This window comes from Chelonia mydas, chromosome 5, assembly GCF_015237465.2.
Source record: "Chelonia mydas isolate rCheMyd1 chromosome 5, rCheMyd1.pri.v2, whole genome shotgun sequence".
NCBI classification, from domain to species: Eukaryota; Metazoa; Chordata; order Testudines; family Cheloniidae; genus Chelonia; species Chelonia mydas.
This window is the reverse complement of record NC_051245.2, coordinates 14,363,939-14,390,671: the sequence shown is the minus strand read 5'-3', so window position 1 is coordinate 14,390,671 and position 26,733 is coordinate 14,363,939. Positions and strand designations below refer to the sequence as shown.

The 26,733-nt window shown below is 47.0% G+C and overlaps 1 protein-coding gene, 1 non-coding gene and 1 pseudogene across 9 annotated transcripts in view; 1 reads left to right on the top strand and 2 right to left on the bottom strand.

Moving 5' to 3' along the window:
- The window catches only part of CTIF (cap binding complex dependent translation initiation factor), a 334,688-nt gene extending 321,883 nt beyond the window's left edge, over positions 1-12,805 (bottom strand). For all 8 annotated transcript variants that reach the window (XM_037902488.2, XM_037902490.2, XM_037902493.2 and 5 more), the window contains exon 1: positions 12,617-12,805. The gene's annotated coding sequence lies outside the window, so the exon portion shown is untranslated. The remainder of the gene's footprint in view (positions 1-12,616) is intronic.
- On the bottom strand, positions 3,671-3,775 carry LOC114018296. Its single transcript, XR_003563691.2, has one exon. It is a non-coding gene; the product is annotated as a U6 spliceosomal RNA (small nuclear RNA).
- Positions 3,713-3,813, top strand: LOC114018300 (annotated as a pseudogene).
- Positions 12,806-26,733: the final 13,928 nt, after the last annotated feature.

Sequence of the window (26,733 nt, the reverse complement as noted above, 5' to 3'; positions counted from 1 at the left end):
CCCAGTTCAACACTTACGTCAAGGATCACGATACCCAAGTACTCCTAGGAACGCAGGACAACAGCACAACAGAGCAGGTTTGCACTTGGGTCAATTCAGGTAAGAGTTTCAAGGATCAAGGCTTTAACAAGAAAGCCCACAGGATCAAATACATGTAAGAACCAAGACCGCTAACCCTAATGTTCTCCCCCATTTTCAGTTTGAAATGATTGTCCTCCCACAATCAGATGGATACATGTGTCTTCCTTAGGATCCAAAGCAATGTGTCCATAGGGTATGTATTTTTCTTTCCCCCCGAATGGCCAGGAAGACAAGAGAATGAGTAAACCCCACCTATTTTCTGATTATATGAATGAGACATTGCAATCATGTTCAGAACAGATGACAATACAGTGCACTTCTATAGAGCATTTCAGCAGAGCATCTCAAAGCACTTTACACATATGAACTACCAAGGCCCTTGTAAGTAAGGTAAGGAACAGGCCTCCTACCAGTGAAATGTAGCCATCTCTGAACAACGCCATGTGACAGTTTAAATATCATCAATTGTGGAGGGATGGGGGATTAAGTTTGAGCTGTAGCTCACGAAAGCTTATGCTCAAATAAATTTGTTAGTCTCTGAGGTGCCACAAGTACTCCTTTTCTTTTTGCGATTACAGACTAACACAGCTGCTACTCTAAAACCTGTCTGGAAAAGGTGCTTACCTCCAATAGTTACAAGTGGCACCGAATATTAATATATTTGAAAGAAAACTTAACAGAAAACTCTGTATTATTACATTTATTTACTTTGTGTATAGACAAGTTTGCTGTTTGCCTGTCCCAGTCAGTTTCCTCCTTGCTTGAAATCCACTCACAAACTTCAGCAAGGGAGAAGAAAACCCTTTGCACATTATTTCAGAGAATTTATTTTAAACAATTCAGGACATGTTATTTAAAGTGCAATTTTAAAAAATAAAAATCAAATTGACAGGGTCCCTTTAAAAGAAGATGGGAAGAATTTCACAGGAACTGCAAAAGGAGTTTATGGAGATAGATTTCAATTGCCCAAGCTGGAATTGGTTCCTAGGTTAAACACCCTCAAGCCCTATATTTCTTGCAAGAGTAACCACTAAGAATGGCCAGGACTTCAGTTTTACAGCACATCTGAAAGACTGCACTCACACAATAGCACAGCTTCCCTTGCCATCAGGCAGAGCAGTCCTTACTCATAAATGCCACGGCTTGCAAGATTACATTCATTTACTCCCCACATAGCGTTGGCGAGAAGCTGTTTCTCAAGTAAGGAGGCTGGGCCACCAGTGTCCACAGAAATCAAGTTTGGGGGTTTTTTACAAGTTAAATTCCTAGCTTTTACAGTTGCCAAAATAACCTTCCCAACATAACGGATGCTGTATTGCATTCCTGGGGCTGCAGACAACCTGAAACTACTAGTAGCTCTGAGGGGTGTAAACTACCCCCCACAACATTTTAATTCATTATTGACTCTGAAACCTAATGGGTATGTGTAAATATCAACACTGCTAATCCTTTCACTGCTGATCAGCTTAGCAGAAGGAAACAGTCAGATAATGTGCTTGTCCGTCATTACTGGAATTTAAACATATATCAATCTGCTGTAGTATAGCTAGTCTACAGCACCAAGGTGTAATCATGTCAACTTCAGTTTGCTCCTGCTTAGGAAGGCAGAGAGCAGCAGGGGCAGGTACTGGAGTTACAAGGGAAGGGAACCCAAAATGAGAAGCCGGAGGAGAAGGTTAGAGTAGCAGAGACTTGCCCTTGCAGCAGTCAGGAGGATGGAAGAGGGTAAACGTAGCGGAAACACTCCTCCCCCAAAAAACAAAACTGTGAAGCATGGGGACAATAAAAGAGAGAGAGAGAGACAGAGAGAGCAAAAGAACATGCTTTTCCCTTCCAGCAGCAAGCGCTAGGGAAGAGTCAGCAAGACAAAGAGTGCAATGAGGTCACTTAGCACCTTGCTAAGAAGCCAGCCCCCTTCCTGCAACTCACAGTGGGACTCAGTACCCCACAGCTGTCCCATTCTGTATTTGGTATCCATATCTGGCTATAGCAGCTATCTGGTAAATTTTCAAGCTCTGACCACCACTTTCTGCAGCAACTTGGGTTTCCCCTAGAAGATTCCCATCCAATTAGCAACCCAGCCTGACCCTACTTAGCAATGAGATTGCAGTTCTAGGTGGAATGGCTGTAGGTATTTAACTGCTGTCACAGAGGCCTCACTGCAAATGCATAATGTACAGGTTTGAGCTATGTAGCAGGACACTTTGAATTGGTTTCCTCCTAAACAATTCCTGAGGTCTCACAGAACCCCATGTACGAGAATGTAAGGTAAACTTCAGCATTAGCAATATTAAATGCATGACACCTTCCAGAGTGGAACTGGTATGCAGAGGGCTGAATTCTGACCTTAGATACACATCAGTGGGATCGCTGTGCACGTGTCCAAGCAGAGCTAACGCACAGGACATTGCATTCAGAGGCAGAGTTTTAAATACAAACACAGGCTGAGTTCCCTTATGCACAAAACATTTGTACTTCAGCCAAGTGCAACATGCTTAGCCTGATCACACCTCTCTATGCAAGTTCTACCGTGGGCCTGGAGATATAAAATTCAGTGCAGGGCTTCTGCTTCTGGGCCTCTGTGTCAGAGAGAGATTTTGCATCCAGACTGAAACCTTTTACAGTCCTTCGGGGTAAAAGTTTTAAAAAACACACTAATTTGTTTTAGATAAAGTGTTAAAACCATTTGCTTGTCAGAGGCGTAAAATCATTGCCAGAGAAGAAAGCAACCCACTGCATCATACAGGAATCCCTCAGTCAATGCAGGATCCTGCCTTGCAACAGGCCACATTCTCAGCTGGCACAAAGGGACACAGCCAGTGCAGCTCCTGATTCACACCAACTGAGACACTCCATGGATTTTAACACCAGAAGGAACCACCAGATCATCGTCTGACCGCCTGTATAGCACGGGCCACCGCCACCACGCAGCGCCCGCACAGCAATCCAACAATCAAAATGGGACCTAAGCATTACAAGCCCCAGGAGACTAGACTACTATGTGCCACTACAACGCCTGAGGCCTCCGCAATGGCAACGAACTGGTTAAAAAGAGATATACCCAGATAATTCCGGCAAGCGACCCATACCCACAAGCTGCAGAAGAAGGTAAAACCCCCCCAAGGTCACTGCCAATCTGACCTCGAGGAAAATCCCTTCCTGACCCCACATATGTGGATCAGTCTTACCCTGAGCATGCGAACAAGAACCAGCCAGCCAAGCACTTGAGAGAGAGAATGCTCGGTACCACCTCAGAGCCCGGGCCCATCTCCCCCATTGTCCTATCTCCAGCTGTGGCCATCTCCGGATGCTTCAGATCAGCTAGTCTGACTCTCTGTATAACACAGGCCATAGAATCTCACCCATTTACCCCTGTACTGAGCTCAATAACTTGTAAAACTTTAAAAATAATAATACTGGCTTGCCTATGGCTTTTACATACACACACTACAATAATTCAGTGAAAGGTTGAACAATGACAGAAGTAGAATAGTACACTGTAGAAGCTCAGAAATTATCATATACATTCTACACAGAAAGAAAGGGAGGGCCTGTGGCACCTTAGAGACTAACAAATTTATTTGAGCATAAAAATATGGAACGCTTCACGAATTTGCGTGTCATCCTTGTGCAGAGGCCATGCTAATCTACTCTGTATCATTCCAATTTTAGAAGATTAGCATGGCCCCTGCGAAGGATGACACGCAAATTCGTGAAGCGTTCCATATGTTTATGCTTAAATAAATCTGTTAGTCTCTAAGGTGCCACAAGTCCTCCTTTTCTTTTTGCGGATCCAGACTAACATGGCTGCTACTCTGAAACCTGTCATTCTACACAGAGAAAACCTGGATTTCATCCAGTAAAATCCTGGTAGTCTGACTGATCCAACTCTCTTGATTTCAGTGGAATTATCAAAATTTACACCAGATTAAGTGAGATCAGAATTTGGCCCTCTAGGAAATCAGCCTACAGTAAGAATATGAATAGCTGCTGATCTCGGATACCAGTGATACTTTTCCTTCCTCATGCTAGATGACATTCAGTTGTTTTGCTGTTGGTGTCAAAGGGATAAAACCTTTGGCAATAGCAACTGAGAAAGGAACAGTGGGCACTTTTTACTGACAGGGATTTGTGACTAGCAAGACATTTTCCTCATATTCTATCTTGGCAGCAAAATCTGCAAAAGAAACAACTGCAGAGACCCCATCATTTTTACAGGAAGGGGCAAGAAAGAATCTTTCCCTCTTTCTGTCACATATATGACTAGTAGGCTCTAAAAAATGGTTTCTGACTCCATCCTAATCTAATAAAACCATCCAAGGCAACCTCATTGAGGTTCTGTGCACACAGTCAACTGCAGTAACAGGAGCCAACCCTAGACTTGTTCTTCTTACTTACAGGCACTGTTCCCTCTAAGCTGTGCCGCGTGTGCACGCGCATACAGATCCTAAACCCTGCGCACACGGCGAAACATCGCGCGCACAAAAATTTGCACAGAAGCACAACAATTTGTACAGAAGACATTTTTTGCGCACACGGCCTGTCAAAAATTAGAGGGAACATTGCTTACGGGGTTGTTTGAAGATTCCCCAAAATCATCCTTACATTAAATTATAAAAGATCAGAGAGGAGTTTTTAAACTAAGGCCTAGGGGAAAGCTGGCACGTGCAGAGGAGCACACAGACATCCCTTTGGGGAATACTCTATATCCTAGTTAAAAGGAGAGGATAGAAATTGATAAAGTACAGGTTGGAACTGAAGAGAAATGGTCAAATGAAAGAGTCCCATTCAATTACACTACAGGAAGGCAAACAACTAAATACTGACAAATTTTATAAGTGCTTGTATAAAAATGGAAGAAGTCTAAATACTAAGATGGGTGAACTAGAATGCCTGGTATTGAGTGAGGATATTGATAGAATAGGCATAACAGAAACTTGCTGGGATGATGATAATCAATGGGACACGGTAATACCAGGATACAAAATATATAGGAACGACAGTAGGTCATGGTGGTGGGCAAGTGGCACAAAATGTCCAAGAAAGCATAGAGTCAAATATAGTAAAAATCTTAAACAAATCAAACAGTACCATAGAATCTTTATGGATAGAAATTCCATGCTTGAATAATGAGAGCATAGCAATATCGACCACCTGACCAGAATGGTTACATGATTGTTAAATGCTCAGGGAGATTAGAGATGCTACCAAACAGAAACCCCCAAAATAATGGGGGATTTAAACTATCCCCATATTAACTGGGTACATTTCACCTCAGAATGGGATGCAAAGATAAATCTTCTCGACATCATTAATGACTGCTTCTTGGACCAGTTTTTCCTGAAACCCACAAGAGGAGAGGCAATTCCTGATATAGTCTTAAGCGGCACAAAGAATCTGGTACAAGAAGTGAACTGCTTGGTAATGGCCACCAAAATAACAACAAGCAGTCTGGTGGCACCTTAAAGACTAACCGATTTATTTGGGCATAAACTTTCATGGGTAAAAAACCACTTCTTCAGATGCATGGAGTGAAAAAGTCGAAAGCTTATGCCCAAATAAATCGGTTAGTCTTTAAGGTGCCACCGGACTCCTTGTTGTTTTTGTGGATGCAGACTAACACAGCTCCCCCCTGATACTAGCCACCATAACGTAATTAAATTTCACATCCTCATGGGGTAGGGGGAGGGAAATACCAAAAAACCCATCACAGTAGCATTTAACTTCAAAAAGGGGAAGTACACAAAAATGAGGAAGCTAGTTAAACGGAAATTAAAAGGAACAGTCACAAGAGTGAAATGAACGCAAACTGCATGGAAACTTTAAGTGTCTGGTAAGTAGTGTAGGGTATAGGGCTTTGGTTTTGTGGAACATTGGTACACCCCCTATAGCGTGAGGGAGCTGTATAATTCGGATGGCCTCCAACCCAGTAGAAGAGGGACTAATCTTCTTGAGGACAGGCTGGCTAGAGTAGTCAGGAGAGCATTAAACTAATAGCAAGAGGGAGGTAAAAAGAAGGAAAATGTGACCACCCAATTAGCACAAAATTGAGATGTTACGAACAAAATTAATCAAGGAACCAAAGGACATGAACAGAAGTAGTTCTTAAATTGCCTATACACCAATACTAGGAGCCTGGATAACAAAAAAAGAGAAAATGTAATTGCTCATTTAAGAGCACAAACTCAATCTAGCTGGTATTACTAAAACCTGGTGGGATGATTCGCACCATTGGAACATTAAAATTAATGCCTATAACTTAGGACCCTGTCAAATTCACAGCTATGAAAAACATGTCATGGACCATGAAATCTAGTCTCTCCAGAGAAAACTGGCTATTGCAGGGGGATTGCAGTATGCCACCCTTACTTCTGCGCTGCCTTCATAGAATATCAGGGTTGGAAGGGACCTCAGAAGGTCATCTGGTCCAACCCCCTGCTCAAAGCAGGACCAACCCCAACTAAATCATCCCAGCCAGGGCTTTGTCAAGCCTGACCTTGAAAACCTCTAAGGAAGGAGATTCCACCACCTCCCTAGGTAACCCATTCCAGTGCTTCACCAAAAGTGAATGTAGCATGGTATGATATTGCCACCCTTCTACGCCGCCAGGGGGCAGCAGCAGAGAAGTAAGGGTGGCAATACCATACCATGCCACCTTCACTTCTGCACTGTTGCTGGTGGTGGTGCTGCCTTCAGAGCTGGGCTCCCGGCCAGCAGCCGCGACTCTCCTGCTGCCCAGCTGCGAAGGCAGCGCAGAAGTAAGGGTGATAATACCATGACCCCCACCTCCCCATAATAGCCTTGTGATGGATCCCCAGTTTGAGAAACGCTGATTTAAGTGTTTTACATATTTATATTTTTAAATACATATTCATGATTTGTGACAACACTGAAATTTAAGATTTAAATATCTGTAACCGTGAAATTCAAGGTATTTAAACTGCTACGACCATGAAATTTACCAAAATGGACCATGAATTTAACAGGGCCCTACCTATAACCTATTTAGGAAGGCTCGAGTGGGCAAAAGGGAAAGGGAGAGTGGCACTTTATGTCAAAATGGCATTACCTGCTTCTCAGTCACAGAATTCTGGGGGGAAAAAAGACCCTGAATGCTTATGGATCAATATCCTAACAGACAAAGCAAAAGATAGGGTACTAGTTGGTGTTTGCTACAGAGCACCAAATCACAGTAGGGTACAGGATAACCTCCTCCATATGCACCTGTCTATAATGCATAGGGGAAAAAACTGTGTGATCATGGGGGACTTCAAATTGAGTGGCATATGCTGGAGGTCTCATGCTGCCAGTACAGAAACATCCTTGGAATTTCTAAACATTATAGATGACAATTTCCTAACTCAAAAAGTGTTGCTGCCAACACAGAGGAAGTCTATGTTAGACCTTGTCCTAACAGATAAAAAGGAACTGACCATAGAACTAAAAATTAATGGTAGCCTAGGTACAAGTGAATGTGACTTGATCACACTATAAATGTGCAAACAGAATAAAGCTGAGACCAGTAATACACACACTCGATGCTTTAATAAGGACAATTTTACAAAAGTGAAAACAATTATGAGCCAAATCAGTTGGGAGGAAGAATTTAATCAAAAAAATGTTAATTATATTTGGGAATCATTTACGAACACCTTACCAGAAGCCCAAAAAGCCACAATTCCACAACTGAGGAACATGGTTAACAAACCAATTGGTCTAGAGGGGAAATGTAGGCAGCTGTAAAAAATAAAAATGAATATAACAAATGGAAGAAAGAGGAAGTTGATAGTAATGAATATAAATCAGAAATTAAGAAAATTGTAGAAAATTGATAAGGGAAGCCAAGGGACACAATGACAAATCTATGCTACCAAACTTAAGGACAATAAGAAGTTTTGTTAATATATTAGGAACAAAAAGAATCCTGACAATAGTCTTGGTCCACTGCTAGATGGAAGTGTTAGAGTTATCAATAATAATACAGAAAAGGGAGAGGTATTCAATAGATAGTTCTGTATTTGGGGGGAAAACAGACGATGCAGTCTCATCATATAATGATGATAGTACACTTTCCGTTCCACTTGTACCTCTGGAGGATGTTAAATAGAATTTGCTAAAATTAGACATTTTTAAATCAGCAGGTCCAGATAACTTGCATCCAAGAGCTTTAAGAGAGCTGGGTCAGGAGCTCGCTGAACCATTAATGTTGATTTTCAATAAGCCTTGAACACTGAGGAAGTTCCAGAAGACTGGAAGAAAGCTAATGCCGTGCCAATTTTTAAAAAGCGTAAACAGGATAACCCACGTTATTATATGCCTGCCAGCCTGACATTGATCCCAAGCAAGATAATGGAGCACCTAATAAGGGACTAAAGGAGGGCAATGTTATTAATGCAAATCAACATGGATTTATAGAAGACAGATTATCAAACTAACCTGATATCTTTTTTTATGAGATTACACATTTGATTGATAAAGGTAATAGTGTTGACGTAATATATTTAGACTTCTGTAAGGCATTTGACCTGATACTGCACAACATTTGGATTAAAAAACTAGAACGATATTAATTTAACATGACACACATTAAATGGATTAAAAACTGGCTAAATGATAGGTCTCAAAATGTAACTGTAAAAGGGGAATCATCATTGAGTGGGTCTGTTTCCAGTAGGGTCCCACAGGGCTCTTGATCCTACGGTATTGAACATCTTTATCAATGACCTGGAAGAAAACATAAAATCATCACTGATAAAGTTGCAGATGACACAAAAATTGGGGGAGTAGTAAATAATAAAGAGGACAGGTTACTGACTTAGCTATTTAGATTGCTTGGTAGACTGGGCACAAGCAAACAATATATGTTTTAATATGGCTAAATGTAAATGTATATATCTAGGAACAAAGAATATAGGCCATACCTACAGGATGGTGGATTCTAACTTGGAAAGCAGTGAGTCCAAAGAAGATTTGGGGATGGAGGTGGATAATCAGCTGAACTTGAGCTTCTAGTGTGATGCTATGGCCAAAACAGATAATACGACCCTCGGATGCATAAACAGGGGAATCTGGAGTAGAGAGGTTATTTTACCTCTATGTTTGCCACTCGTGCGACCGCTGCTGGAATACTGTGTCCAGTTCTGGTGCCCACAATTCAAGAAGGGTGTTGATTAATAGGAGAGGGTTCAAGGAAGAGCCAGGAGAATGAGCAAAGGATTAGAAGAATGATTTATAGTACCAGACTGAAGGAGCTCCATCTATTCAGCTGCCCTTTGACACAGCTCCAACAATCCTGCTCCAAGCAAGGTGACAACTAGCCCCGATCCTGTCCCACAGATGTCAATGGTAGAACTCCCTAAAGAGGGTGGACGGCTTTTTTAACCTAATGCTAAAGTTAGGCTTCAATATCCTACACTGTTGATATTTATCTAAGCCCCCATTAGCCCAATACTTATGCCACAATGCTTTATTAGTTTAGGTAGGATCCAGACATACTTTTATTTTGCTGGAAATGGTGTGGCAATACACTACAGCTATTATTACAGGCTTTAGCTGAGCACTGACTTTGGCCTATACTACATGTTACAAGGTATTCATCATTTTTCTACTGCTTTCAAATCGTTGTTTTGTTTTCTTCAGAAAAATTGACTCCATCTTTTAAATTAATGGGAATTAGATTTAATGCAAAATTCATGTCTTCACAGGAGGATTCATCTAGTCATAAAATAATGGGGGGCACTCCTTGAAGGTCAGCCAGGCATCCATAAATTCAGACCTATCCCTCTTGAATCTAAGAGAATAATTGGGCTGGAAATCAGCATTAAAAGCTTTTTTTGATAAATTTCCATACTTCAGTTTTAGAGAAAAATCGTGAGTGGGGAAAAACAATTCGCAAAAGGAAGCAGTGCTATGTAGTGGTTAGAGGGGCTTATGAATCAGGAGACCAGGGTACTGTGCCTAATTCTGCCATGTGAACCGTGGCTATATCATTTAGTCTCACTGTGCCCCTATGGAGATAATGCTCTGCAAAATGCTTTCAGGTCCCCAGCCAGAAGTGCACATCATTGCTTCAGAACCCCAAACAAGGCTCTTCTTTCCTGTGTGCCCCAGAGGAGAACAGGAAAGACATTCTGGCGGAGAAGGCATGGGACCGGGAGGCAGGGCACCTGGGTTCTCCTCTGAGCTCTGGACCAAGTTACAGTGTCTCCGCGTCTCTGCTCCCCCACCTCCAAAAGGGGGATAAGAATCCTGAGGCCTGTGCAGAGCACAGTGCGATGGGACACACACAGGAGCAAAATACCGGGCTACATTTCATTCTTCCCCACATGCCAAATCAACTGGCCTGAGCACGCCCTGGAGTCTAAAGCTGACGGGCCCAATCTCATCGCAGGCATTTCAGGGTCCGCCAGGCAGAGAGAAACCGGACCCCCTGTAGCATCCCCCACCGCAGTGAGTACAACCAGCCAGGGGCTCGGGGGGAGTTGGAGCTGCTGGCACTCAGTGCCAGGGGGGTTTCTAAGGCAGGGGTGGGGGGTCAGGGTGGCACAGAGCTGCAGCTGCTGCCCGTTGCAAGCGCCTGGCCTCCCCCCGCAGGGCAGCTGCTGTGTCACTGTCCCCGGCCCACGGGCAGCTCTGACGGGGCGCGGGGCTGCGGAGCCTGGGGCTCCCACCCAGCTCCCGCGCTCGGAGCCTTTGCCTGGCCCCTTGCCGCGGGGAGCGAGGCGCACAGGCACGGGGGATGCCGCGGGGAGCAGCGGGGCAGGGGCTCCTCGAACCAGCTGGAGGTGCCAGAGCCGGGGGGCGTCTCTCCCAGGCAGCCGGGGCCGCACCCAAACCTAGGCAACCCCGGTTCGGGCGGCTCCAGCCCATGCATCCAGCCGCAGGTCGCAAGCACCACTCGCGGGCAGGTGCTGGGGGCAGGGGTGAGCAGCGGGGGCAGGCTGGCCCTACCCCACCTCCCACCCCTTTAATTCCTACAGCATGCCGAGGGCGGGGCGCTGAAATGGAGAGCTGCCAAGGATGGGGGGGGGGCGTAATAAAAAGCCGTCGAGGCGGATACAAATCCACACCCCGAATTTCATTGCCTTTGCCCGCAGATGGGCAAGGGATGTGGTTAATGCGAATTGGGAATCTACCTCGTAAACCACAGCCAACCGTCATCCCATACACCCACCTCACTAGCTCCTGTCTGTACCAACACTCAATTAGTTAGGGTTTGCTTTATTCATACCGAAGTCATCCAAAACCTGTATAAAGATAAAGCCCACTTCGGGTCGCTCTCTGCGCACACACTGCCTAATTGTAATATATTAACAGGATCCGAATTAAATGCAGAAAAATGCACAGCTAGCCAACACAACCACAAGTCGCTTAATTCTAAATAACCGCAACACACAAAACCCACCACTCTCTAAAGCAGTTGGGTTCAGTGGAAACTAAAAGGATGACAATATCTCCCACCAACTAATCCTATATCATCATCAGGAGGGAGAGAAGGCCCAGAGAATGCACCAACCACAACCAAAAAAGCTTCTATCAATCAGACACGTTTCTGGAACAAACAGTATTGTAGGAAACAGAGCAAGGCTCAGGAACGATCTCACCCCCGCATTCATTGCTCCCTATTACGGGGGGGCTTTATCTAAATATTCTTTTAATTCGGGTCTGACCGCGATCAAGCTGCGTGCACCCCCACCCCTGAGCAGGCATCCCCCGAGTGCCTCGTTTGTCCGAGTGACTGTACCGGAACGATGCCATGAAAACAAAACACACGCAACCCCGATAGATCCAGAAGGCCCAATTTGCAATTCCTGATCCCGTTCCCACCACACACCGCAATGGGAGTTCTCCGACAGCGGGGGGAGGAGGAGGAGTTCGGTCTAGACAACATGCAATCAACACACATCCACGCAAGACATTGCCCCTCCGAAAAAAACAGAATCACATGGGAGGGATAAAAATGAAAGCAAAATACATGCCGCTGTGGCCTAGGGAGAGGAAAGGGAACAGGATCCTGAATAATCACGGCGCTGGGCACAAAAAGCATCCAGGCCACCGACCTGCCCTTTTGGATTCGTAGCCAGAAAAAAAAAAAAAAAAAAAGCAAACAGCTGCAAGCTGGCCACCACAACGGCAACCCAATGCAGCAAAAGGAGGCTTCACAACAAAGGGAAACACACCCCTCCTTGCAACACAGACCTGACAGCGACAACATGGTTTATAGTCCACCGCTCTAGGCTCTTCCCTGCCAGCGAAGCACTGAACTGCCCTTTTGCCGGTGAGCAGAAGCTGCTCCCAGCCTGAGCAATAGCTCGCCTGGCGCTGGGAAGGCAGATGAAACCCCAGCTCCCACAGACCCCAGGCAGTTACAATGGTGCATGTGTGTGTTTTACAGTGTCCGGCTATTCGATGGCTCTTTCCTGGCAATCTGCACAGACACCCACCGAACAAACACGAGTGCAAAGGGTGCAAAAAACACAACCAAACACACCAACCCTTCCCCCCACCCCCCCATCTAGAGATTATCTTGATTTACCTTGCGGGCCGTCCACGGCTAGGGCAGAGGGTGGCCTGGCTGGGGCAAGGGGGTCCGGATGTCAGATTCCTGCCTTTAGATTCATGAGTCCTGCCTTGATGGGGGAGGTCTGCTGCCCACTGCACAGGAGGAGAAAAACCCGGCTCTGACACAGACACAGAGAATGTAGGACTGTGACGTCTCGGCTCCTCCTAACGACCCACGTGCATGGACTTTAAAAGAAAGGGACACGCTGGCCATGCTGGGAAATGTAGTTCCGCTTCTCACCCTCCCTGTGCAGGGAAGAATTCTGGGCGTGGAGTTTCTCTGCATCTGGGCAAGGGGGAGTTTGGCTTGTACCTCTTCAGAGGCCGGAGTTAGGACCAGGTCCATTTGAAGTGGAACAAGGAAATTCTCTTGCATTAAGGCTCCTATTTCCCACACACACAAACACTTAAAAACTCTTCAGATAAAGCACCGGGGACTATATATTGAAGGCAACAATCCCATAGTGGCCGGGAGGAAAGTTTAGCTAGATGGATTATTTCAGCGGTTCTCAAACTTCATTGCACCACGACCCCCTTCTGACACAAAAATTACTTCATGAGCCCAGGAGGGGGACCAAAGCCTGAGCCTGCCCAAGCCCCACTGCCCTGGGTGGGCGGGCCAAAGCGCAAGCCCCACCACTCCGGGTAGGGGGTCCAAAGCTGAAGCTCAAGGACTTCAGCCCCAGGCAGGGAGCCTGCAATCTGAGTCCTGCTGAAGCCCTCGGGCTTTGACTTCAGCCCTGGGTATTGGTGCAAAGGCTTCAGCCCCGGGCACCAGCAAGTCTAAGCCAGCCCTGGTGACTCCATTCAAAGGGGGTCCCAACCCACTTTGGGGTCCCGACCCACAATTTGAGAACCACTGGATTATTTCAACTGTAGGATCCCTGGGACAGGGACCTAATATCTCTTTATTTGTAAGACACCCAAGCAAATGTTGTGTGTTATATACATAATTATTATTTATATTGCAGTAATGCTTAAAGGCCACACTCAGTGATTGGGATCCTATTGCGCTAGGCGCTGTACACTCACACCTGACTCCAAGAGTTTTTATACTTCAATAGATTGTAAACTCTTTGGGGGCAGGGACTGTCTTTAGAGATTACTAATAATTACAACTGACTACCTTAGTCTTTAGGGCAGGGACCCTCTTTAGAAGCTACTAATGAGTGTTCTATTAGGCCAGGGCTTTTTTGCATCCAATAATAAAAATACAGAACTCAACACTTTCAAAGTACTTTGCATGCAGTGATTAGTGAGGCATGAATGCTAAGGAACCTGCCCAAGGTCATAGAGGAAGTCAGTGGCAGAGCCAAGCCAGTGCCTCCTTCACGGCCTTACCCTCCAGGTATAGCACAGGTATAGCTCGGCAAGACTAGTGATTCTAGGCATTGCGAGAAGTGGCGAGCCTACCCCAGCTGCTTCTGCTTATGGCTAGAGGTCATGGCAGCTCATCTGAAGAGCTGCCTCAGTGTTACGTTGCCAGCTGGTAGGGAGCTTGAAGTTACTCAAGTGCTGTCAGCAGTAGCCTGGGCAGTAATGCAGCCTACTACTGTGAACTTGGTCTGGCTTCCCGGAATGAGTGCCATAGTTAACAGTCAGTAGAATTTGTCCGTTAGGCACAATGAAACCTGGGTCTTCCATTTTTCAGCCATTTCAGGGCCCCAATGCGACGAGTGGGAGGGTTATGCCACAGCACACCCCTTTTGGCTTCAGCTGGGGCCTGTCCACCAGGGAATCAATCGCTGGATCACGGCCTGACTTTTGGTACCTCAGTTTCCCATCTTTAAAATGTGGCATAACACTACTCCCTTTCTCCCATCCTTTATCTGTCTTGTCTCTTTAGATAGCAAGCTCTTTGGGGGCAAGGGCTCTCTCTTTGTGTATGTTTTGGACAGGGCCTAGAACAACAGGGCCCCGAATTCAGCTGGGGTTGGTAGGCACTACCTTGCTATAAATAACGCTATTGGCTAACAATCATAAATTGAGCAATAGCAGCTAAAACATTTTGAAACAAAGTCACTTTATTTTTACTTAATTATCATTAAAACATTGTTAATACAAATAGTATGCAAAAAACATTTAAAATTAAAAAATAGAACTTATGCTTTTCCACGTGTTCAGATGAATTTTACGGTTTCCTGAGACCTAATTATGGCAACTCTGAAATGTTTTCCTAGGCATTCAAAATCATTCTCTTTTCTCCCCTCAGGCCTACTCTATACCATCCAGTTCTCTAGATGACAGTTTCTTATCTGAGTGTTCCTTTCTTAGTTATATTTAAGACACTTAAAAACTTTTATCGCGTATGTTACCTTGCAGTTTCTCTTTAACACGCACCTGTATAAATATATAAAGCTGGCAGACATACAAGTCTCTTTCAGGGAAAATTGCCACCATACATTAACCTGTCTAGCTGGCCTTTAAAAAATTTAATTTTATGTTGACAGTGAAATTGGATTCAAAAGATTTCTCCCTGCTGTGCTTTATTTTTGACCATATTGTACATAGCCGTTCCTGGGCATGTTGCCATGACAACCTTATATTCACTGGAGGGTGTCTGTAATTGGGAGAAGACATCGTTAATTTAGTTCTGGATTTTTATTTTAGTCACCGTTTTAGGCAAGAGGAACTGCTCAGATTTTAATATTTTCGCCCAAGATCAATTTAATTATTAAACAAGCACCAGTAGTATAACTCGGTTGAAGCTGAAGTTGGCATTTATCTTGGAAAGAGGGAGCTCGCTGAAATGGACAACAGCCGTAACCAAGACCCACATTCACTGGCCATTATACTGGCCATAGTGTAACGTAGACAGACTCTGGTTGTCAGCAGCCAGGATCATACCTGGGACTTCTGGAGCTTAATGCATTAGCCTCTACTGCATGGGCTAGAAGACACATGTCACTTAGACAATGCAGTAGCAGACTGATTAATCTCTAGCTGGCCTAAGCTGCCAGTAGAGGGGAACAGAGCGCCACACCAAGCTGGCATGGGTTATATACTTCCTCTGCCTGAGGAAGCACGATCCAAGCTTCAGAGACTTCCCAGCTAAAATTCCGGACGAGTCCCCCCTTGTAACGCTGACAGACCCTGGGTAGCAGCGGCCGGGGTCAAACCTGGGATCTCTTGAGCTTAACGCATGAACCTCTACCGCATGAGCTATAGGACACATCTCTTAGCCAAAGCTGTAGCAGGCTCGTCAATCTGTAGCTGGTCTAGATGTCACAAGAGCGGGACAGAGCGCCACCCCAAGCAGGTCTGGGTTACAGTGGCACTCACAGCCTTCAGCTCCGCAACGCAGACAGCTGCCCAGCCGCCTACCACGCCAGGCTGAGCACCCAGAACTTGGATTGCCAACTTTCTAACTGCACAAAACCAAACACCCTTGCCCCTCCCCCCGCCCCGACCTTCCCCAAGGCCCCGCCCCTTCTCCGAGGCCTCACTCCCCAGTCACCCTATCCCCCCTCCCTCCATCACTTGCGGTGTTGACTGAAGACGCCAGGGTCCCTTTTCGACCGGCTGTTCTGGTCGAAAACCGGACGCCTGGTAAACCTACCCAGAACCAAGATTCTCAAACAACTCCATGCCTAAAGTTAGGTCCTCAAGTCCACTGTTAGGCAGATAAATAAGGACCCTGGTTATCAAGAGTGCTGAGCACGCAGGCTGTGTCCACAGTAGACAAGGCCGGTGTATTTTTAACATGTGTTATCTAGTTGAGGTAAACTCTAGGTCCCCCTAAGGGAGTGGTGGGGGTAGTGGTTGTTACAAATACACCTTTTTTCCTGGTTAAAGGCAAGACCTTAACAGCTCCCACTTAGTTACATGCCTAGATGTGGATTTAGGCATCTTACTGTAGTCATCCCATTTTGACAATCATGGGCCATGCGAGTAGCTTTGCTGCCATGAGCCGTCTCATTGAGTTCATTGGGACAACTCACACGAGTACAGTTACTCACTTGCATAAGCATGTGCAGAGTCAAGACTTAAAGCAGAACCCGCAATAGCTAAGCAAGCAGCGGGAACCTATGTGTGCATCAGGTTTGTAGTACTACTGCCTTGACATGGTTAGGACACAATTTGGTCTGGTCTGCACAGGCAAAACCAAACCATGTCATAACGTGATTGGGACACCACTGTGTTGTGAATTCATTCCCTACCATGGTTGTAACTGTAGTGAAGACAAGTCCTTATTCAACGTGTATGTGAGATTGCTTGGAGAGATCACAAAATGGGCTACCAGGCTATTAGTAAGTCAATGGGCTACCAGGCTATTAGTAAGTCAATGGCACAGAGCCCAACCACATACATCTCAGCCGTCTCCTGGCTGTTCCAGTATCTGAAGGAAATTTGAACCTGGATGAAAGGAAGCTGGTGCAAGCTAAATCCAGGGAAGATGGAGGGTGTTATTGTTCATTATTTACAGCATAGAGCACACAATGTGCTAAGGAACTTCCATTTTCATTAGTACCAATGGAACTCCGGCTAAGAAAGGATGGAAAGGGACACCATCAACTTTATTAGATTGCAAAAATGTACTTGAATAGTCATTTTATTTTGTGCATTTGAAGCTTGCCAGGTCCATCTCCTTGGTGACGTTCTTTTCACAGCCTGTCCTGGCAGTGGGGAGATGCTGTCTTTAAAGGAACTGTAAGCTGTTGCTTAGTCTTGTTGGGCCCTTAGCCAGACACAAAGCAGCATGCACTTCTGCTGGCTGTTACTGCACACTGGCAGAGCATTAGGGTGGGAGGAGCTGGCAGTGGCGAGGGAATTCCACTTTCAACAAAAATCCCACCATGGTAAGAGTTAGCTGTGAAAAGCAGAACAAGGAAAAGAGGCCATGGCTGTTGTTTCACATACCATGTGCTGGGTAATAACATGAGATGACCCCAGGCTTGTTTAACTAAAGTGGCTCTTTAATAAAGCAACTATTTACAGACTTGCTGCTACTGCAGCTTAGCAGTCTAGCCATGTGTCAAAGGAACCACTTTCTGTTGCTCCCTCCTAACCCTGTTGCTCCTCCCTTTAATTTCCATGAAGGTTGCTACAGCTGTGACTGTGATCGTGTGTGCAGCGGTGCAAATCAGGAATAAGTCCACTAAGAGAGAGAGAGTCAAGCTGAACAGAGAATTGAAATCTAGCAGTGTTGTCCAATTCCAAAGAGTCATAGAATTTAAGGCCAGATGGGACCACCAGAGCTATGGGACATAGGCACCTTGATAATCCCATCCTATGTGTTTATATTAAATATTTCCAAGGGAGAGTTAGTTGTGCTGATAAGTTTTACACTATGCAGATATGTGATAGTTCCTATCAAGATCAACTTTCCAGATGCTTCACAAAACTAAGAGAGGGGAAGAAATAACCCCAGTCTACAATCGGGGAAGGAAAAAATATCACCCTAATCTTCAGAGCATAAAAGCCCACCAGGCCCATCTAGTCCCCTATCTTTTTAGCAGAGAAGCAGCAGCCAGAGGGGAGTTTTCACGGTATCCTTAGGGGAGCAGTAGAGGGAAGCCAGGTAGTCCAACTGGTTGCTTCTGCCATAGAGAGCAGAGTCTGCTACACATATGGAATTAAACGGGCCCCTTTCTTGACCCAGACCTGTCTAAGCATTTCAAAGCAGGCAACACACCACCCAGGGCTTTATCCAGCAAGGTGCTGAGCACCCTCAGCTCTCACTGATTTCAGTGGGAACTGAGGCCCCTCCGGAGCTCACAGGAGTGCTTATCACTGAGGTCTGTGTCCAGCAGCACTAGAGCAGTGTATTCAAGAGCCTAGGACAAAGCTCTGACACGTTTCAGCACCACTATTCAGCTGGAATTAGAGCAGTTGTTCTGAAGTGGCTGAAGTAGACCAAGAGTTGAGCTCGCTCCCCAGTGACCTTGTCTGTGCCAGTGTCAGAGAGATTACTCTTGGAAACACTGAAATGCATAATGTCAGAGATGACACAATAACTGCAAAGGAAAAAGAGACTGGGAAGAATGAACTACTCAAGGCACAAACTGTGAGAGATACAAAGACACTGGGCCAAATTCTGTTCTCAGTTATACCCATAGAAAAGACTTATTGGTTAGCCCAGAAAGGAAGGGGTGGTTGATACAGCTTTGGAGGGAAATGTGTGGAATAGTTACAATGTGTCATTGATTTCAGTGGAACTTGGATCTTAAATACTTTTGAGGATCTGGGCCAGTTTGCCTGCAAACTGTTCCCTTCTTGCTAATCTAGTGGTGTACTCACACTGACATCTGAAAAGTTGCTCTGGATTTACATTGGCATAGTGTGGTAAACCCAGAACAAACAACTACAAAAGGGGGGGTAGTAATTAGTCCCAGGGGATTAAAAGGCCCCTCCCTATCCACTGAGGAGAGAGAACCATGGGGCAATAAGGTTCAGCTGGAAAAGGGGTTGCTAGGGAACCAATTAGGTTCAGCTGGCTCCAACTACTTGGGACCTTTTTAAACCCTCCCCTGGGTGGTAGGAGGGGGAGAGTGAGGGAGTGAGAGGAGCAGGGAAGTTGCCAGTAGGCTGTTCGCAGCAAGACACCAGACCTTCCCAGTAGGGAGGCTGCACTCGCTCCCCAGAAGGGAAGGAAGACAAGCACAAGGGACTGACTGAGGAGAGGAGTAGCAGGACCCAGTGCCACCTATAAGGATTCGCCTTGCCCCAAACCTGAGTCTCCAAGGCTAAAAAGGACTGAGCCTACTGAGGCGAACAAGTGGTGTCAGAAGTGGGATGTGGTGAGTGAGTAAGGCTCTGTAGCAAGCCATCTCAGGGCAGGGTAAATCACACACACACAAAAAAAATGGAGGATGTAGTGAAGGCATTGGTACAGGCCACTTCGGCCCAACAAGAGGCTACCAGGGTGCAGATGCTTGCCCAGCAAGAGTCAGTACGCATCCAATAGGAGACGAACCAATTACTGATGAACCAGGTGGCCCAAGATAGAGCCACCCTGAATGAAGTAGTGAACCAGTTAAAAGCCCTGACCATGTTGACGCACGGGCCCCAGGGGATTCGGCCGCTGCGGGCAAGCAACTATTTACAGAAGATGACTACGGATGACGATATAGAGGCATATCTCCTCCCCTTTGAGAGGACGGCACTGCGGGAGGCCTGGCCTCAAGACCAGTGGGCAGGTATCCTGGCTCCATTTCTGTGTGGGGAGCCCCAGAAGGCCTATTTCGACATGACCACAGAGACAGCTATGGATACCCCAAGCTGAAGGCGGAAATCCTGTCAAGGTCAGGTGTGACGTCAGCCATACGGGCCCAGCGCTTCCATGAGTGGAAATACCAGGACAGCAAACTGCTGAGGTCCCAGCTATTTGATTTAATCCTTCTCGGAAGTGGCTCCGCCCCGAGACCCATGGGCCGGAGAAGATAGTGGAAATCCTCGTGTTGGACAGGTACATGAGGGGGTTGCCGCCGGACATACAGGGGTGGGTCCGCCAAAACGATCCTTCCTCCTATGATGAACTGGTAGCCCTCGTACAGAGACACCTAGCAGCCCAAGAAGTTTCGCGGACCACCGGGGAAGGAAGGCGCCAGAATCGGAGATAAGTCTCTGCGCCGAGGCCCCGGTTTGCCCTAACACCAGGCCAGACTATGGAGGGGAGGAAGGAGGCCGAAGAGCAGCCAGAGGTCCTGGAGAGACTTGAGGCTGGGAGGAGAAAGGCTCAGGGGATAAAGCCCAGTAGCCCGAAAAATTGGGGGCTGCCCTGAGCAGGGTACCGACGTTATGCATGTGGCGAATTGGGGCATATTGCTGCCCAATGCCCAAATCTAGAAGAGCCCATGCAATGCAAACTGGGAGATATAGGTGGACCATGTGATCTAATAAGTCTAGTACGGGTTGCGATGGTCCCTCATAGATACACTAGACCCGTTAAGATGAATGGTATAGAGACCACAGCGTGAGTAGACTCAGGAAGTGCAATCACGCTGGTCTCGGGAAAGCTGGTCGGGCAGGACCAGCTATCCCGGGCCAAACGCTCAGGAATATCCTGTGTGCATGGGGATGTCAGTTACTATCTGACCATCCCCGTAAAAATAGAAGTTCTCAGAAACCCCACTAAGGTGACGGTGGGAGTAGTTCCGAAACTCCCCTACCCAGTCCTTATCGGATGAGACTTCCTGGGGTTTGATAGCCTACTCCCTGGGGAGAAGGTGGAAGAAAATAATGAACCCGGGACGCAGGGGGTGGCCCAGATAGATAACCCCCCCTCCCCCCCGGCCTTCCACGAATTTGGCCAGGATTTGTTCTCCCCTCCGGGAAAGCCCTAGAAGACTCGGAGGGAACGGAGGGCGGTCAAAAAGAGGGGAATGAGGATCTTGACCCAGTACCAGAAATCTACGCTTGTAGGGGAAAGAGGTGGCTCAACAGACAGCGGGGCGGGGCAGGAGATCAATGACCCAATAGCCGGACCTTGTTCCCCAGGGGTTTTCCCTGAGGGGAAGACAGAGGTAGATCCCCCTGAGTTTGGACAAATGGGGACCTCACTCGGGAATTTTGGTCAGGATCAGGCCAATGATCCAATATACAGCAATATTCGTAAAGAAGTAGTCAAGGTAAATGGGGTCCCCGTGGAGGGGAAAGTCAAGAGCCCAGGGCCAAATTATGTGATTAAGGGTGATCTGCTATACAGAGTAGTCCAGGTCCAAAAGCAAGTCATAGAACAACTCTTGGTCCCACAGAAGCATGAGAGGGGCGTGATGGATCTGACCCACAGCCATTTATTTGGGGGCCATCTAGGGGTAGATAAGACCCTTGATCAGATTCTGCAGAGGTTTTTTTGGCCCGGCATTTATGTGGCTGTCCGGCAATATTGTACCTCCTGTCCAGAATGTCAGTTACATGGGCCCCGACCAGACCTAAGGGCCCCTTTGGTACCTCTACCAATTTTTGAAATCCCATTCGAGCGAATAGCTATGGATCTAGTAGGGCCACTGGAGAAGTCAGCCCGGGGTCATCAGTACATTCTGGTAGTATTAGATTATGCCACCCAATATCCTGAGGCCGTACCCCTATGGAACACTATGTCCAAGACCACAGCCAAAGAATTAGTCCGGATTTTTTCCAGAGTAGGAATACCTAAAGAGATCCTGACAGACCAAGGGACCCCCTTTGTGTCTAAGTTAATGAAGGACCTTTGTGCAATGCTCCATATACGGACCCTCAAGACGTCAGTCTATGATCCCCAGACTGATGGTTTTGTCTAGCGCTTCAAGAGAACATTGAAGAACACGCTACGGAAAGTGGTTAGTCGCGACGGGAAAGACTGGGACGCCCTGCTGCCATACTTGCTGTTTGCTGTATGGGAGGTTCCCCAAGCTTCCACTGGATTCTCCCCATTCGAGCTGTTATATGGTCGCCACCCCAGGGGCATATTGGACATGGCCAAAGAGGGCTGGGAAGAACAGCCGAACACCGGGAGAAACATCGTTGAACATGTATTGCAAATGAAAGATAGGATAGCCCAAGTCACCCCCCTTGTGCGCGAACACCTGGAGAAGGCCCAAGGGGCCCAACGGACATACTACAATCGCCAAGCAACTACCCGGAAGTTCCAGGTGGGAGACCGGGTAATGGTGCTCATACCCACGGCAGAGAGCAAGCTCCTGGCCAGGTGGCAGGGGCCATATGAGATAATAGAAGCCATAGGAGAAGTTGGCTATAAGGTCGACAGCTGGGTTGCCAGAAGCTGGAGCAGATCTACCATATAAACCTGCTGAAACCATGGCAGGATAGAGAAGCGCATGTGGTTGCACTAGGGGCACCATCCCCTAAAAGCAACCAGCCCGACCAAGTGGGAATATCCCCCGAGTTGACTCCAGAGCAATGATCTGAAGTGATCAGCCTGATTAAACGCAACCAGGATGTGTTCTCAGAAAAGCCAGGCAGGACTACTGAGGTTCACCATCACATCCGCACAGGGCCTGGAGTGAAGGTGAACATCAAGCCATACTGGATCCCAGAGGCCAAAAGAGAGGAGATCAGGACAGAGGTCAGGAAAATGCTGGCCTTAGGAGTCATTGAAGACTCTCATAGCCAATGGTCAAGTCCAGTGGTTTTAGTGCCTAAGCCGGATGGCAGCGTGAGGTTCTGCAACAACTTCCGAAAGCTGAATGAGGTGTCCCAGTTTGATGCGCACCCTATACCCCGGATAGATGAGCTCATTGACAGATTGGGAAAAGCATGGTTTATGTCTACCCTTGACCTGACCAAGGGCTATTGGCAGATCCCCCTGGCCAAGGCCGACAAAGAGAAGACGGCCTTTGCAACTCCAGAGGGACTATATCAGTACACTGTCCTCCCCTTTGGGTTGCATGGGGCACCCGCTACTTTCCAAAGGCTCATGGACAAACTGTTGTGACCACATGGCAAGTACGCGGCAGCCTATCTCGACGATGTTATCATATACAGCCCCGACTGGGAGACACACTTGGAAAAGGTGGAGGCAGTGCTGGATACCCTGAGGAAGGCGGGGCTGACGGCAAACCCCTCCAAGTGTTCGCTTGGGCTAGCTGAAGCCAAATACCTCGGGCATATAGTGGGGAGGGGTATGGGGAGGCCCCAACTCAACAAGTTAGAACTATACAGAAGTGGCCCCGACCACTCCAAAAAAAAACAGGTCAGGGCATTCCTGGGACTAGTGGGGTACTATATACTATCATTCCCCACTTTGCCACCAGGGCATGCCCATTAATGGACCTAACGAAAGCTCGGGGCCCAGACATAGTAAGATGGACGACCGCGGCTGAAGATGCTTTTACAGATCTACAGACGGCCCTCTGCACTGACCCCATACTCGTGGCCCCAGACTGGGGGAAGGAGTTTATCCTACAAACCGACACCTCTGATGGAGGGTTGGGGGCGGTACTTTCACAAGTGGTCGGGGATGACGAACACCCCGTCCTCTTCCTCAGTAGGAAGCTCCTGCCTAGGGAACGGAAATACGCCGTTGTCGAAAAAGAATGCCTGGCGGTAAATGGGCCGTAGAAAGCCTCCGCTACTATCTACTAGGACAGAGATTTACCCTTGTCACGGATCATGCCCCTCTGCAGTGGATGCACCAAAATAAAGACAAAAATGCCAGAGTGACGAGATCGTTCCTGTCGCTTCAACTCTTCCACTTCAGAGTACAACATAGCTCTGGAATCCAACATGGCAATGCGGATGGCCTGTCGAGAGTGCACTGTTTGCCGACCCAAGTAGCCCAACCCCGTAGTGTTGAGCGGGGCGGGGGAAATATGTGGTAAACCCAGGACAAACAACCACAAAAGGGGGGTAGTAATTAGTCCCAGGGGATTAAAAGGCCCCCCCTATCCACTGAGGAGAGAGAACCACGGGCAATAAGGTTCAGCTGGAAAAGAGGTTGCTAGGGAACCAATTAGGTTCAGCCGACTCCAACTACTTGGGACCTTTTTAAACCCTCCCCTGGGTGGTAGGAGGGGGAGAGTGAGAGAGTGAGAGGAGCAGGGAAGTTGCCAGTAGGCTGTTCGCAGCAAGACACCAGACCTTCCCAGTAGGGAGGCTGCCCTCCTCCCCAGAAGGGAAGGAAGACAAGCACAAGGGACTGACTGAGGAGAGGAGTAGCAGGACCCAGTGCCACCTATAAGGATTCGCCTTGCCCCAAACCTGAGTCTCCAAGGCTAAAAAGGACTGAGCCTACTGAGGCAAACAAGGTATTTTGCCACAATAGCTAAAGGCACAATTCAGCCTCTTGTGTATTGCTCATCTTAAATATCCCTTATGTGAAAGTACTGTTATAAATACAGGTAAGGGTATTTCTGCGAGGTGGGAGAGAAAAGTAAGGAAATTCCTACAATGTCTCTCAGTCCCTTGTGGATAGAGATGTCGTGGAGACGTCGCGGCCCTCTATAAGATTCGAACAGGAGTAAAGTGGCCAGCAATAGGTTGTGCAGAGGTGTTGCGCACTTAGATACTATGGTGAAGGATACTATAGAAAAACTTGATAGACAGATCAAAGTTCTAATAGCCAGAGAGATCATTAATCCAACTGGACTGCAGTTCAATTGAAACTGTAAAGAGGAAATGAAGCCAAGACTGGAGACAGAGGACTTCTACATTCCTCTCCAACCCTCAGCTGACACAGAACCTCATCAAGTGGCTGTGCCTGCCTCTTTCCTTAGGTCAGGATTGGTTAGAATACCCATTTCGAGTTTGTTAATGTCACAGGATGAGATAATATTTTGCACATGTGCAGCATATTCCAACTGCAGCTGCCAGTGCAAATCCCAAATGGTAAGTTAGCCTCACTGCACCCTGAGAGGCAAGTGAGTATTAGCTCAATACAGATGGAGAAACGGTGGCACAGAGAGGTGAAGTGACTTGCCCAAGGCCACACAAGAAGTTACTGGCAGGAGCCAGAAACAGAACCAAGGCCTCTTGCCATACAGTCCTGCGTGTGACCTTCCAGACTATCCCTCCTGAACATTAGCCAAGCTTCAGAAAGGGCCAGTACCAGGCAAAGATTGAAGTGTCATAGTAAGAGGAAAGGATGGCACACCCTCCCTTTGGAAACATGGTGCACAGGGGCAGACCTACATGCTCCTTTTTAAATTTATTTTTAGAGGGGCATTTGCATCCAGGGCGATGAACGATGTCAAGACTATTTTCAAGCCAGTACCGGATTCACTGGCAGCGGGTTGAAGTCTGAAATGGAGGATGGGTCTGTACTCCTGAAGAGTTGGCTTTCTAAAAGCTGCCATGGTGCACGTGATTCTAATTGAATTTCTGATAACACTGGCTTTTGCAAATCCTCTCTTGCATTCGTTGCCGTCCTCACTCATGAAAATTGAGCATTATACTTATCAGCTTTAGCACTCTTAGCACAAATCCCTGAGAGAGAAACACTTGGTTTCCTTCAGCTACAAAATTAGCTGGTCAGGTAACAGCAGCCACTTTGTTCTGTGATAGCTCTTGAAGTTTGAGACTGCACATCAGTAAGGCTCTTTGTGCTGAGTTCTCCACTGATGCAGAAAGAGAGACTAGTTATGGTCTAAATGTGGAGAGCTACCTGTGTGCTAGGGGGATAGCTGCAAAATGCAGATGTGTAAGGTCACAAGAATTTTACAACCAGATCAGACCAATGGCCCAGCTAGTCAAGGATCCTGCCTCTGGTAGTGGCCAGTGCTGGATGTTCCAGAGAAAGCAAAGATACTGGCTTCTTTCTCCATGAGCACATTCCTCGTGTCCTCCTACACGTAAAACTCCCAACAAAATCCCTGAGCATTTAGTTTGAATGAGGATTGCAGCCCTCTTTTGAGTACAGGTGGGTAAAATCAGAAGCCCCCCCCCCCGCATCCCTTGTAGATTGTAGGCATCCTGTGGCAGGGACTGTGGGCCTGCTTCTGATCTCACTTCCACCCGAGCAGCACTGGGCCTTTTGAGGCTTGCCCACCACTACTTGCAATATTGTGCAATGTTAGTTGATGGCTTCAGCTCCCGGTCTCCACGGCTCAGTCACATTTTGCATTGCAGTGCACCTTGCTCTTTGCAACCATGAGCGCACCAGGGTTGGAAGGACCCCTCGCTTCCTCACAAATAACTCCCAGGTCAACTTCAGACACCGGCATGGCATCTTCATCAGTATAGTCAAAAAGGTAGTCGCAATCAAACAGGCCCCTGAGGGAAAGCCATGCATAAGAGGCAAAGGAATTAGTAGACAGTTTAACAGCCCTAGGTAAAAGTGAGTGGGGGCATTTCTCCTACGATCAAGGTACATTGCAGCCAACTGAGGCCATTCCCTGCTCTCTGTCTTTTCTGGGCTAACCACCATGCCTCTTTCACAGGTGACAAGTGTGCCTGCTTTAGGATTCCCACAATGCCTTTCGGTTCTCCAGTCCACCCACTTCCCTCACCATTTTAATAGTTCGAAGTGCACAAGTAAAAGAGAGGCATAGCATGGCCTAGAGTTAACAAGAATAGAAGTCAGAACATCTGGGATCTTTCCTTGGCTCTCCTGTTGACTCACTGCATGATCCAACCCAAACCCCTCAATCTCCCTCCACTTCACAGTACTCATCTGAGTAACGGGGCTAATACTTCCTACCTGAGGTTGTTTGA